Here is a 13,867-nt window from a genome sequence, read left to right on the forward strand (position 1 = left end):
ACAACCACTGGTCATTAATATCACTTAATATCAATGGACTCAATTCACCTATAAAGAGGCACAGACTTAGAGATTGGATACGAAAACAGGATCCAACATTCTGCTGTTTACAAGAAACACACCTCAACCACAAAGACAGACACTTACTCAGAGTAAAGGGTTGGGAAAAGGTTTTCCAAGCAAATGGACCTAAGAAACAAGCGGGCGTGGCCATTCTAATATCTAACAAAATCGACTTCAAACTAAAATCAATCAGAAGAAATGGAGATGGACATTTCATACTCATAACTGGAACAATTCATCAGGAGGAAGTCTCAATCCTGAATATCTATGCTCCTAATATAAAGGCACCCACATATGTAAAAGAAACTCTTCTAGAACTCAAGGCGGTCATCAAACCACACACACTAATAGTAGGAGACTTCAACACTCCTCTCTCACCAATGGACAGGTCAATCAGACAGAAACCAAACAGAGAATTGAGAGACCTATTGGAGGTATTGAATCAAATGGACTTAACAGACATCTATAGAACACTCCACCCAAATAGGAAAGAATATACCTTTTTCTCTGCAGCTCATGGAACCTTCTCGAAAATTGACCACATACTCGGTAACAAAGCAAACTTCCACAGATACAAAAAAATATTAGTAACTACCTGTGTCTTGTCAGATCACCATGGACTAAAATTAGAATTCAACTACAATGCTCCCCCCAGGAAGCCAACAAACTCATGGAAACTGAACAGTCAACTACTAAATCACCCCTGGGTCAAGGAAGAAATAAAGAAAGAAATTAATCTCTTCCTTGAATTTAATGAAAACAAAGACACAACATACTCAAACCTATGGGACACTATGAAAGCAGTGCTAAGAGGAAAGTTCATAGCACTAAGTGCCCAATTAAAGAAAGCGGAGAAAGCACACATTGGAGACTTAACAGCACACTTGAAAGATCTAGAAAAAAAAGAAGCTGATTCACCCAGGAGGTCTAGAAGACTGGAAATAATCAAACTGAGGGCTGAAATCAACAAAATAGAAACAGAGAAAACAATCCAAAGAATCAATGAATCAAAAAGCTGGTTCTTGGAGAAAATCAACAAGATTGACAAACCCCTATCCAAGTTAATCAAACGGCAGAGAGAGAACATGCAAATTAATAAGATCAGAAATGAAAAGGGGGACATAACCACAGACACAGAGGAAATTCAGAGAATCATTAGATCTTACTATGAAAATTTATATGCCACAAAGTTGGAAAATGTAAAAGAAATGGACATTTTTTTAGATAAATACCATATACCAAAGTTGAACCAAGAACAGGTGAACAATCTAAATAGACCTGTTAGTCACGAAGAGTTAGAAGCTGTTATCAAAAATCTCCCTACCAAAAAAAGCCCATGACCAGATGGTTTCAATGCAGAATTCTACCAGAACTTCCAGGAAGAGCTAATACCCATACTCCTTAACGTATTCCACAATATAGAAACAGAAGAGTCACTGCCTAACTCCTTTTATGAAGCTACAGTTACCCTAATACCAAAACCACACAAAGACACAACCAAGAAAGAGAATTACAGGCCAATCTCACTCATGAACATCGACGCGAAAATTCTCAATAAAATACTGGCAAACCGAATCCAAGAGCACATTAGAAAAATTATCCATTATGATCAAGTCGGCTTCATTCCAGAGATGCAGGGCTGGTTCAACATACGCAAATCTATCAATGTAATCCATCATATAAATAAACTGAAAGAAAAAAACCATATGATCATCTCACTAGATGCTGAAAAAGCATTTGACAAAATTCAACACCCATTTATGATAAAGGTGTTGGAGAGACTGGGGATACAAGGATCATACCTAAATATAATAAAAGCAATATACACCAAGCCGACAGCTAACATCAAACTGAATGGAGAGAAACTCAAAGCCTTTCCACTAAAATCAGGAACGCGACAAGGCTGTCCACTCTCTCCATACCTCTTCAATATAGTGCTTGAAGTTCTAGCAATAGCAATAAGACAACATAAGGGGATCACGGGGATTCGAATTGGAAAGGATGAAGTTAAACTTTCGTTATTTGCTGACGATATGATAGTGTACATAAGCGACCCCAAAAACTCTACCAAAGAACTCCTACAGCTGATAAACACCTTTAGTAACGTGGCAGGATACAAGATCAACTCCAAAAAGTCAGTGGCCCTCCTATACACAAAGGATAAAGAAGCAGAGAGGGAAATCAGAGAAGCATCACCTTTCATGATAGCCACAAATAGCATAAAATATCTTGGGGTTACTCTAACCAAGGAAGTGAAAGACCTATTGGACAAAAACTTTAAGTCTTTGAAGAAAGAAATTGAGGAGGATACCAGAAAATGGAAAGACCTTCCCTGCTCTTGGATTGGGAGAATCAACATAGTAAAAATGGCAATTCTACCAAAAGCAATCTATAGATTCAATGCAATCCCCATCAAAATCCCATCAAACTTCTTCACAGACCTTGAGAGAACAATAATCAAGTTTATATGGCAAAACAAAAAACCCAGGATAGCCAAAACAATCTTATACAATAAAAGAACTTCTGGAGGCATTACCATCCCTGACTTCAAACTCTATTATAGAGCTACAGTATTGAAAACAGTTTGGTATTGGCATAAGAACAGAGAAGTCGACCTATGGAATCGAATAGAAGACCCAGATATTAACCCACAAACTTATGAACACCTAATTTTCGACAAGGGAGCTAAAGGTATACAATGGAAGAAGGAAAGCATCTTTAACAAATGGTGCTGGCATAACTGGATGTCAACCTGTAAAAAAATGAAAGTAGATCCATATCTATCACCATGCACAAAAATCAAGTCCAAATGGATTAAAGACATCAACATTAATCCGTCCACTTTGAACCTGATAGAAGAGAAAGTGGGAAGTAGTCTACAAGATTTAGGCACAGGAGGCCTCTTCCTAAGTAGGACCCCAGCAGCACAGACAATAAGAGAAACAATGAATAAATGGGATCTACTGAAACTGGGAAGCTTCTGTAAAGCAAAGGACACTGTCAGTAGGACAAAAAGGCTGCCTTCTGACTGGGAGAAGATCTTCACCAACCCCTCATCAGACAAAGGTCTGATCTCCAAAATATACAAAGATCTCAAGAAACTAGGCACTAAAACTCTAATTAACCCAATTAAAAAATGGGGTACTGAACTTAACAGAGAATTCACAACAGATGAACTTCGAATGGCCAGAAGACACTTAAGGTCATGCTCAACCTCCTTAGCGATCAGGGAAATGCAAATCAAAACCACTTTGAGATACCATCTTACACCTGTCAGAATAGCTAAAGTCAAAAACACCAACGATAGCCTATGCTGGAGAGGATGTGGGGTGAGGGGAACACTCATCCATTGTTGGTGGGAATGCAAACTCGTGCAGCCACTGTGGAAATCAGTGTGGCGGTTTCTCAGGAAACTGGGAGTCAACCTCCCTCAGGACCCAGCAATACCACTCTTGGGAATATACCCTAGAGATTTCCGAACATACTACAAAAGCATTTGTTCAACTATGTTCATAGCTGCACTATTTGTAATAGCCAGAACATGGAAACAACCTAGGTGCCCCTCAATAGAAGAATGGTTAAAAAAGGTGTGGAACATATACACATTAGAGTTTTACTCGGCGGTTAAAAACAATGGCATCTTGAATTTTGCAGGCAAATGGATGGAAATAGAAAACGCTTTACTGAGTGAGGTAAGTCAGACCCAAAAAGAGGAACACGGTATGTATTCACTCATAAGTGGATTCTAACCATAATTAAAGGTCTTTGAGCCTATTATTCGTGATCCTAGAGAAGCTAAATAAGAAGATGAACCTGATGAAGATTATTTAGCTATCCACCAGGAGGTAGGAAATAGACAAGAGTCCCAGGTAACCTCGGGTGCATGGGGGGGTGGGAGGGTCGATGGAGGAGGAGAGGGCTAGAGAGAAGGGAGTAGGGGAGGAACGGGGAAAGCTTGGTGGCCGCTGATGGAGGGGGGAGGGAGGTAGGATGAATATGGGATCAGGGAACAATATATTTCAACTAAGGGAGCCATTTTAGGGTTTACAGGAGACTTGATTATATATGGGATCCCAGGTCCAAGGAGAAATCCCCCAGATTGCTCTCTGGACAGAGGAGAGGGTGCCTGAATCGGCCGTGGCCCATGACCATACTGATGTATATTTTGCTTATCACCATAGATCCTTCATCTGGCGAAGGACGGCTATGCAGTCGGAGGCCCACATTGGAGCAACGAATTGAGCCCCCCGAGGTCCGGAGGGGGAGCGGAAGGAGGAGGAACATGAAAGACGAAATCAGTACTGCGAGGGATGCTATCACCCACTGATACAAGGGAACGGATCTGATGAGAGTTTACCAGGGCCAGTCGGACTGGGACTGAAGGAGGACGTGATCTAGCCAGATTCTCGGAATTTGGCCGGATTCTCTGACTGTGGCTGGCCCGGGGTCTTTCTGAAAAGCCATTGACTATGACACTGGGACCTGTTTCCTCTGCATATGCTGGATTTTGGGGATCCAGTCTGTTTGGAGGCTCGCCTTCCTGGACCTGGAGGGAGGGGGAGGGAGCTGGAGCTTCCCACAGGGCAGGAAACCCTGACTGCCCTGGGGGACGGAGGGGAAGGAGGGGGGGAGTGGGGGGAGTGGGAGGGTGTTGGGAGGGGGGGCGGAAATGGAAACTTTTATAATTTAATAAAATTTACAAAAAAAAAATATATATATATATACATGTATGGAAATGTCATAATGGAACCCAGTATTAAATGTAATTAATAAATACTAATGAAACATAAAAAGGATGTGTTTTCGAGGAAGTAATGTTGTTATGTATATATAGCTATCATAGTTACAGACCCAGAATTTACTACAGTATTATTAACTTATTACAGCTGCCAGAAAGAAACTAGGCGAAGAACACAAGAGACAAAGAGTAACTGTAGATTTTTGTTTGATGAAAGAAAGACTTCTGTATGCATGGCTTTCAGGAGATTAAAATATGTAAATGGGTTTGTCAAAGTAATGGCTCACAGCATGTCCTCATCCCAACTTTCCAGGTTGCTTAACAGGTTCTCAATGAGATTTTGGAAGACAGCGGTATGCCTGAGGAACCTCGGGTAAAACCAGTCCCTCACAAAACAGTTTGTGAAAAATTGAAAATGTAGATGTTGCAGTATTATAAAATCAAATTTCTAATAGACTATCTGGAGATCTCTGGCCCACAGACTGAGATTCAAGAGTAAAGAATTTCCGATCCTTTTATCACCAACAGCAGAAAACAATGTCCTCAGTTTGTTCCATTTCTTTGGAAAATGTCCTACATAGAAGTGGGAAACTACATAGAGGGGTTCATTTTGCAAAAGCAAGAGTCCTGGACATTCAAGCAAGTCCGTGTATTGCTATAAGACAGGCACACAGAAATACGAGTTCAAGGGAGATCAACGAGGTAAGATTGAAAAGGAGATTCACCATCAGAAAATAACTCTGTGTTGTTAATAGGAAATTTAGTTGTATTAAGTACCCAGAAGGCTAGGGTGGCATCAGATATTCAACAAAAAGAAGTACAGACGCTACCACCACAGAGCTGGAGGCAGAAGAACTTGACACAAAGCAGGCATGGGGAGATCAGGGGATAAAGCAGAGAGGAGTGCTCAGACAATGGAAACCGTGTCCAACCTACTCCATCTCCTAACACAGTCTGGCCACCAGAGCTCCTGCGTGTACCCCTAACCAGAATGTGACTGATCCCAGAGCCTCAGGTAGGAAAGAGTCTTAAGGATGATATCCTGGTTACGCAAAGATGAAAGAATAGCTAAAAGTCTCGTTCTATAGAAAAGCTAGCAGCCTCAGTTGAATTTCTTATTTTGACCTTTTGGCACATGACAATTGATGAAGGCTCTCTTCCTGCTTAAAACATATCTTAGTAGAAACGCTGCTAGGTTGGTGAAATTAGGACTATGTAGGCTAGAGCTACATAAAGTAAAATAAAGAAGGAATGGGGAATCCAGCTGTTCTCCCAACGTAGATGGACTGCTCACTTTTAACAAAACTTCTCAAGGCTCATCTACAAACACTTACCTGCCTTGCTGATTCACCGTGGTTGTAATATTTTGTCTCATCTTTATTTTTACAAGGAAAAAGATGGCTTTTTAGATACCATCATTAAAAATGATTTAAGGACAGTGAAACTTTTCCAAATTCTTTCCCTGTAAGATAGAAATAAAAAAAAATAGTCAAAAATAGAAAAAAAAAACTTGGAAAAAAAAGAGAGAAAACCCCAGGGAAAGAAAACAAAAATAGAAGCTCTTTCCTTGCACATTTGGTTTGTCACTTGTGGTTCAGATTGGGTGAAATGATGCCTAAGAACAGAATTGTAGCTTCCTTTGTATCAATGCAAAGATAGAACGTGATGTTCTGGTAATATAATATATCTATTTTCCTTAAAGTTTTGCCATTGTTTTCTTCAAGAAAACAGGGTTTTTTTTTTTTTTTTGAAAGATGGGTAGCTCGAAACACTCTCGTATGTCAACATCTTTTCTCACCTGACTCAAACCAGGATAAAAAAAGAGCTAAACATTCCACAGTGGTAATAATTGCAGTTTAAGTCAATGTTTACATTTTGTGTGCGAATTAGCACAAAAATACGTCAAGTAAAAGGAGTCCCCTGATTTACTAGGTGGCAAAAATAAAAAGTAAAGCAATATACGTTATTAATGACTTTGAAATGGCAGGATACACTATCATGAGAAATGGCTATTGTAGCAGCTGAGAATGTTGGTGACATCAATCACATGCAGAAATTATTAACCAGAGAGGCTAGAGCTTCGTTATGTCTCGTGAATGAATAAAGACTAAAAAGTTGGTTAAGCATTGGTGGAAGAGCATCATGTCTGGTGCAAAACATTTTTCATTTTTGGTGAATAAAAGAAGGCTAGGGTAAAGAGATGTTAGTTGGAGCCAGTCTCAAATATACACAGACCTGTCTGATTTTAGTTTAGAGACTCCAGGAGCAACTCTTGATGTACACGGCACAGAGCAGTAATTGGGGAAGATTATTACCCTAAATGGTAACCATAAGCAAGGGCTGGTGATTCTCAAATATAGAAACAAAATCAGCCTTGGCACGGGCTCTAGAGTAGCTCAAAACCAAAACTGGGAGCAATTGCGGTCCCATGGCCATCTGACAGCTATTTACATGTGTTTAATCTGAGGAGTAGAATACCTCAAACCATGTAAGGGCAGTGACAACCAAACTATTGAATAAACTTTCCAATAAAGAAATTTTCCTTACAAGTAGTAAGGAAACTGATAATGTGTGCTATCATCAATAGCACATATTCCTGTAGTCATTTTATTACTGCTTGTGTGTATCTCATGTATTTTTGGCTCAATATAGTAGACTTGATAAGCTTTTGAAACAACATTTTTTTTTAAATTGCAGGACTCATTTCTAAAGTATTTATTGAACATTAACCATGAGTCCATAAGCAGGAAATGAGATTCACCTTCTAGTCTTGTAGAAGCATTTTTGCTAATGGTATTATTTCTATTCTCCAGAGATGTTTTAAGAAATCGTTTTACCACTTCCTGTCTTGCTCTTTACTGAAGGCTCCGAGGGAATCTCTTCTCTATACTCCACACTTAACTTGACAAACTGTACAATGCGTTTGTAAGAACCTTCACACACTCACACTCCTGCCTAGGCATTGGCTCCAGGACCAAAGCAAGAGCAGGGAACTGAGGATAGACGTCGGAAGGAGCAAATAACAACAAAGTCAAATTCTATACATGTATGAAAATGTCATAGTGAAACTCAGCACTTTTGTGCTAACTAAAAATTGAACAAAAGATGATGTTTGAGACTACTTAGGTACACACTTGTAATCAGAGTGCTGATGGAGGCAGAGTCAGGATGCAACTCTCTACCCTAATTGCTGAGTTACTAAGGATAACACCTAAGGTTGTACACGCACACGCACACATACACACACACACACACACACACACACACATTCTGTACTCCTGGAACACACACTCATGTGTATGCACACATGTGAATGTACACACAACATATAAAATAAAATAAAGTACTCCAAAGTGTCTTTGTTCAAAGACGACGTTCAGACTCATAAAGAACAAATCATTATGAATGGGCCTTCAAAAACAGTCAGCAAATTTTGACTTCTCAAATTTATGAATCATGAAGAAAAAATAAAAACATTTACATTCAAGGTGTTTCTCTTCAAATGTATTTATCTTTTAAGCTTATTTTTATCAGTTTCCCAATATGCTGTTTGTTGTTATCACTAGCGTTGAAATTTAGACCTTAAATCTAAATTTAAGCCATGTACTAAATCACATGGTAGACTTTTTGCTATCTGTTAGTTTCATAGGCCCTAAATAGCAGTTTCTGCATTTCACATCGAGAACAGGAACAACAAAACATTAAAACCCCAATTTCAAAGGAATTCATCTGGTATATATACTTTAGACTTCATGGTGAATCACATGTGGTTCCAACTATGTCAATTCCAGCTTTTCTGGTTTGCTAGAAGTTGCATGAAAAGTTAAATTGTGTCATCCCTTGAAACCACTCTACTAATAAATGCCAACCATGTATGTTGCTCAGAAATGGGGCAGGGGGACACACAATAATGTTAGGGTTTTCCATTGCCATCATTGGTTAGATAAATTCCATTAGGTTTGGCCCCTTTCCTCAAAAGTCCAATTAGGGTAAATCCAACCCTCTATGAGAAACCTGGAGCCAATTACAATTATTTGGGGCATGCATGCTAATGATTCTCAGATGAGATGAGAATGAGTCCCAAGGCTTTTGACTTTCAAGTTACGGTGCCAAAAGCAGCTTAGAATTGGGTAGCAAGTGTGAAAGTGGAGACTCCTCTCTGTAGCCCCATGCCTGCTCTTTGGCATGCAGGCCTTCTGTTAATCATATCGGTCCACCCAGCACACAGGCTGCAGCAGCCTTTCAGGTACAGGCATCCTGCACTAGCAAGAGATCTTGGCTTTGCCCTTGAAAACGCTCCAGGTGATTTCTTCACTGCTTTCTTCAGGGGATTACCAGTTCAGTAATGATAATACAGTGAATGAGTGAGTGTGAGAAGCCAGGCAGAGAAAACAAACAAACAAACAAAAAACAACAACAACAACAAAAGTCAGCTAAAGTAGATTTCTGGGCTGACTACAGCTCCACACTTACACATTCTCACACAAACAAAACAGAAGACAAATAATCACTAATTAGACTGAGGAGGACCATTTGCAGGGAACGTTGGGATCGATCAGACAGGAAAAACGTGGAGGTTCTTGGTTTTAAGCGTATCTGTCGAGCACACTGTGAAAGAGTTACTGAGTTTGATTGCATGGAATAATCAATGAATCTTAGCTATGTAATGCCAGAGACTCACTAAGAAGCCTTATTTAGAGGATGCTTGCTCTAATTTCACTGAAATACTGGTCAGTTTTACTTATCATTCTATTTTGCTTAGGAATGTACTCAAATTAAACATTCTTTAAACACTGGCAACATAGAAGCGTTGTGCTCCAGAGATTCACATAAAATCCGGTTCCAGTTCTTAATTGCCTGACAATTAAGTCACCTGATAGGATGATTGGCAAGTAGGCAAAGTATGATTGCTAACCAACCTCCTGACACTCAGAAGCCACACCCCACCCATCTAAAAGTTCAATAAGCTCTTATTTCCTTTTGTAGGAGGCCGCTTGTTTGTTTCCAGCTGCCCAGACTTGAAATAACCACACAGAAACTATATTATTTGCAATACTGTTTGGCCAATAGCTTAAGCTCTTATATCCTAAACTAATCCATCTCCATTAATCTGTGCATCACCACGAGGTCATGGCCTACCAGCAAAGTTTCAGCGAGCTCCAGTGGAGGCATCTGTCTCAGGCGGAGGCTACATGGCTTCTCCCTGACTCCTCCTACTCTTTCTATATTTTTATCTGTATCATTTACAGCCTGGCTATATTCTGTGAAGCCATTGGCCAAAATCAGCTTCTTTATTCATTAACCAATAAAAGCAGTGTATATACAGAAGGACTTCCCACACAGCAGATCAACTTTTGTATGAGCTGGTGTGCATCTTGTTTTCTTCAAGGACATTCAGGTAGCAAGCCAAGGTCAGTTTTCTCTCTTTTCCTTGTACTGTGATACAATGCAAGAGATCAGCATACTTAAGACTCATGAAGAAATGGGCTGGCATTGTAAGTCATTCACCTGGGCTGGTTAACTCTTTATTACTTTCTTCTTTTAGACCATTAAGAATTCCATGAGTCTCACCTCAGTCAGTCTAAATATCTCTGGCTGGGCAAGACTATCAAGGAATCGTCACCATCTGGAGACAATCTTTCAAAGCCACCAGGTTGTTGTTTTTCATCTTCCAAAGAATTCTCATAGTCTTTGTTCCTATGTTTCTTCTGTAGTTAATGAATGCAAAGCACTTTCCCTCCTCATAGTGAGTCTTCGATTCTGGTAAGACATTCCCTACTGAGTCATGAGCATCCTGGTGCCTCTTACTTCTCCTTTCTATGAGAGGCTGTCTCTGCCTGGGCCCTGGGATGGTGGTCACTGAATCACTGCTTCATTTCCTACCATGTATTGAGCTATTACTTGATGCCCCATTCTTTACAGTCCTTTAATCCCCAAACAGTCTTTAAGGCAAGAATTATCTCTACTGTATTTTGGGGATAGTCAAACAAAGGCTCAAGATCTCAGAGCTACCAAATAATAGAGCAGGATTTAGTTCCAAGTCCTCTTTGCTCCTAAATTACATATAATCCTTCCAGGGATTAGTGGCAAGTTCATAACCCTTCTAAAGGCCTTCTGGATATAGCAGAGGATACAGCTCAAGATCGCCTTCCTACTGAAGCCACGTGCTTTCTATGGTCCTTAGGGCACAGGTCATGCAGAGGTGTGTGACTGACATGCCATATGTCTGAGGCAGGCTTCACCTCGTCCTTCCTGTCACAGTATGAAATAACCTTGAGACTTTTAGAATATAAAAAATATTTACATCATTAGATTTTTGAAGTTTGGGAACTGTAAATAAACATCTATTGGATACCACCATCTCCTTGATGGCTGATTACAGCCTCTTCTATTCTTCTTATTTCATTGTCTTTCTACCTAGAAGCAGATGATAGAGTAATCCTCTGACTCTAAGTGTCAGACTTTCAGGATTTTTCCATAAATGGTAGAAAGAAATTGGAGGGAACTTGGATAGAATTGTTACTTGGGCAGAAACAGAAACCTGGAATCCTCACTCTCCCTCTGCCCTCCCTCTGCCCTCCCTCTACCCTCCCTCTGCCTTCCCTCTACCCTCCCTCTGCCTTCCCACGCTCCTTCGCAGCATGATTTCCCCCATGTAGCATAAACTGATATCCAACTAATTATTGTCTTTTTCCAGACCCCTAAGTGAAGGGACCATAGGCATATACCACCATGCACAACTTGGAATTGATGATTTCTGGAACTGGGAAATCCCATCCTCATGTAGATAAGCAATTAGTGATGTTCATAGTACGTTCATCTCCCAGTACTAGGAGTCTTGATCTTGTTCTTACCTTGGTAACTTTATTATATAGCTAGAAAGACTCAACTAAAAATAGATTCTGTTAAATAATCTTCACTAATTCCTTTATTTGGAAGCACACATAACTGTGATACTCATGTTTTCTCTTAAATATCCCATGGCAAAACTTTGGACAAACAATCTGAATTATTTTATTCAGTATTCTCATTACAATGACATCAGTCTCTCATGTAGTTGGTCTACCCCAAGGATTCATATGAAAATGAGTTAAAAATATGTGAAGTTATACTTGAAGAATGGAGCTATTTGCATATAAAATACAATCATTAGTAATGCATTAATAGTTTGTTCTGATTACTGCCTGCTAATTTAAATTTGTTAAATGTTCTTCCAATATGAACAACATTATGAAAAAATTTAATGAATTATAAGTAAATCTTTCTCAGAACATGGGACTTATTTTTATGAATATGAATGCAATCAGTGGGCTTCTTTAGACAGAAAAAAATCAAGCAAAATTAGACAAGAAAAATCAATTCAAAAAATAAGATTAAAAGGAAAAGTTGGGAAGGGTGATTGGGGGACAGAGATACATAGAGCAGAACAAGATATTTAAGAAGGATTTTTTCCTGTACTGTATAAATATTAATTTTCTTTTCAAAATTATATATACATAAAAAACCTTTCCAAATCAGGGAGTAGCTATAAAAATGAGATTCAATAACCAGAAATTTAAAAATCATAAAAAATCAGAAAGTTTGATTGATGTTTTCTTTATGTGAATTTTTAAAAATTGTTGTAAATTACAATTTCCACATACAAAGGTAAGACTGAATCAAAGCTATATTATTGAATTCGAAATGTTGCTTTCAATTGCCCAGTTGACTTGATGAAGAGAGAAGTGTGATAAAAGGAATGTGAGCTTTGCAGTTGGGTCATAAATAACAGGTGATGATAAATGAAGACATTTAGGGTGTGGAGCAATCTCTCGTGGAGGGCCACAGGGGTTGGCATGAAGCTCTTGTCTCCTCTAACATCTGGATTATTGATGGTTAGCGTTAATGATCTAAAAGGCAGAGCACACAGCATGCTAATAAAATTTGCAGATGTTACAAATTTAGAAGCTGTTGCACACACCGGGAGACGAAGAATTAATACAAATGGACCTAATGAGATTACAAATATGGGGAGAAAAGAGGAAAATTAGATTCCATTTAGAAAAGTCTAACTAATCAACCTGAGGGGTGTGGAGGTACTCGTAAACTTGTTCACTCAGCCGGTCTGAGGACTAACCTGAAAAGAAATCAATTTCGATTAAAACCACACAGGCAGTAATAAGGGTGGGAATGAGAGTTGAAGCAGGACACAGAGATCACCCAGCACTGCTGCATGCAAATCTTTCCCGGTTGGGACAGCCCTTAGAGAAGACAGGACTAAGTGTGGGAACTGCAGAATAGAGAAGCTAAGAAGTAAGAACTCAGGTACGATGAATAACGATGCCAACAAGCACTCCCAGATTCTGGGTGGAGCAGTGACATGCTTGCTAACTCACTCCAGTTCTTTTTAAATAAAAAGGAAAGCAACAGCAAGGGTTTTGTTTCACTGGGGGAAGCCCATTTGGGTTTGCAGACTAGGCAGCTCTTTCTGGGGACAATGAATTTAAAAGCCCAGGAAACCCCAAAGCTGTAAGTTCATTTGATTCTCACAGAAAGCGGTAATAGGGCCTTGTAAAAGGATAGGGCTTTTTTTTTTGTCTGCTCTATGAACTATAATTCATAGAAATTATGTATTTTCAAGATGGTGATTTGTCTTGCTCTAAGTTATTCAGCTGCCACAACATTTTAACCCACTCTGAACCTCAGTTTTCTCATTTGTGAAGTGAATGTAATGGCGTCTGGTTTGGGAGTTGTGAAGGCGAGTGCAAAATGCCCATCAAGAAATTAGTACCGCCAACACCGTGAGTTCTTATGTAGTTGTCTCCCTAAAGGGATTCAGTTACTTGTTATTCTGTGAGCTTCTCGAGTGCATTGCAATCAGAATTCTAATGGGAAATTGTAAATCAGTCATTTCTGGACTGTAGGCTAAAATCTTAAGTATTAGAGCACACAAAAATAGAGGCAGGAATCGTGTCGGTCAGAAAAAGGAGTTCCCGCGGGGCTGCACAATGTGCAGTGATTGGAGTGGTGATTAGGGGACCAAATCGCCAGCCCCGCAAGTCCTTCACCTGGAGAAGGAAAAGAAGA

Source organism: Myodes glareolus, chromosome 16 (genome assembly GCF_982192425.1).
Source record: "Myodes glareolus chromosome 16, mMyoGla1.1, whole genome shotgun sequence".
NCBI classification, from domain to species: Eukaryota; Metazoa; Chordata; class Mammalia; order Rodentia; family Cricetidae; genus Myodes; species Myodes glareolus.